Raw genomic sequence first — 2,217 nt, 5'->3', positions numbered from 1 at the left:
TTGTTATGTTGGAATTTTATACATTTTGTTGAAAAATCATCTTTTTCATTGAAATTTCAACTATTTGGTTCTAAATTGAATTTAATATAATATCTACATTCAAGAAATGATTATGTTTTTAATATTATTTAATTAATCGATAATATCCTGTAATATAATTTAAAAAAGCTTTCTAAACAAAACATATAAAGTTAATCCCTAGAAACGGATACACCATTAAGAAATGACTTATCTTTTAATAAAGTTACATTCACAAATCGAAAAGCAGTTATTTAATTTTAGATGTGAATAGGTCAAAAAAAATATTACTAAAAGTGAACCCGCAAAATTGTATTTATATTCCGAGTCTATTGTTTCAAAAATGTGAAAGTACTTGAACAGAAAAATCTTGTGATACTCAGAAAAAAACCTGGAATTGTCAGAAAATTTTGTTTCCAGAATGTGAGTAGACACCCTGAGTTTAATTTCAGTAAAAATTGAAAGCGATTCCAGTTAAAATTAAAAAAGTACAACAAAACGAAAATATTGAAGGCACTTTTATTTGTAGAATAAATTTCTTTGAGTTTACAATAATGAAACTTCGTGATTCACTTTCTCAAAGTTAAAAAAAAATTTATAATTGCCACATTTCTCGTGTGGAGAAAATGGTCTTTGCATGGAAACCCATAGCCAGGTACTGAGTATAGAAAAAATTAGTAGTGCCCCGCCAAATTCGCTTTGCAAGAAGTAAATAAAACAATGAAAGTTGTCTGTAAACTAAAGTGCTTTTTGCTTTCAGCATTTTTATCAAAATGATCCTTTCATGGCAGTATTTTCTTAACATAAACAAAGATCAGCAAAGCTATTTGGCAGTTTCGGGCACACCAGTGGCAGGATTTAAAGCTATGAAGCATAAATTTACGAACGTCGCTTTACGCGGACATTTCAGACGTGTTTGTAGATTTTTCTGTTACAAAAATCATGTCTCACAAACAGTCTAATTGCGAAATCTCATGCCAAGGAACGTATATGTGCAACGGAGCGCCTCTGTCGCCTTAAATTACATTTTTTTAACAGCGACATCACTCCGAAAAAAATAAGCAACAAGCTCTTGGACTTTAAGCGTTTTCTGCATCGATAGCATTCAGCGGAACAATGAATTAACTCAAGTTAATCCTGCGAATGCGTTTCGTCAACCGAAATGCGCTTGCGACATAATTTACCAAAAGTTTTGCAAATTTTTGTACCTTAAGTAGTAAAATAAAGCAGTCTCTTTAAAAGATTAAAGTTTTCGAGATATGTACGCTAGATGTTAAAATTAATACAGATTAAATTTATAAAAAATTATCAATGAGAAACTAAACTCGTCGCAAGTGCAATTCAGATAGGTAACTACCCACAAAGTATGTTGAGGTATGTCGTTAGGCACATGGTTTTACACTTATCTAACACTTAAAAATATGTAATACATTATACTTTTAACTCTTTCCAAACGAACATTAATTTAGGGGGGACCTGTCTACAGTGGATAATGCAATCTACAGTCGATATTCATTCATTAAGAGCACAAAAAAAAATTATTTATAAACACTTAGTCTCTTAACGATTGATTAAATCAAGTATTTTTAATTAATGATTATCCACTGTAGGTTCCATTATCCAGTGTAGGGAGGTTCACCATACTCAACTTTAATTCTTCTGATTAAAAAAAAAACTGAATTCAATTTTTCATTTTCGGAATATTACAAATTGTGGTAGAGAAAGAGTTAAATGTTTAATAATAGTTAACAGCAATATGCAGTTGTGTATATAAAATATGCGTAAGTATAACATTATTAAATATCGGTAATGTCGTATAATTATAAGTATCCTCTGAACGCTTTGCGGCGATATACGTAATAATTATTATACATACATAAAGTATCAATATCAAACAGAACATCCTCATACACTGGGTATATTTGTGCGACATTATTTGAAAAAGTGGGAACTACATGCGTACTAGTATGCCTCATGAAATCCTTTTTTTTAAGGAATCCTATTTTTCCGGATTAAAATAGTTTATTTTGAGGTCGCTATGGATCTTTTTATATAAAAAATTCGACCTTTAAATGTTTTCATTTCTACAATTTTAACCATCCTATTTTGTGCAATGCAGTAAATTATAAGACTTACATAGATGAGAAAAATTACTTCTATTTAACAAAAAAAAATTAAGCAATTCCGGTCATCCAATTA

This window comes from Belonocnema kinseyi, chromosome 2, assembly GCF_010883055.1.
Source record: "Belonocnema kinseyi isolate 2016_QV_RU_SX_M_011 chromosome 2, B_treatae_v1, whole genome shotgun sequence".
In the NCBI taxonomy this organism is placed as follows: domain Eukaryota; kingdom Metazoa; phylum Arthropoda; class Insecta; order Hymenoptera; family Cynipidae; genus Belonocnema; species Belonocnema kinseyi.
The sequence above is the reverse complement of the archived record's forward strand: the minus strand, read 5'-3'. Positions refer to the sequence as shown.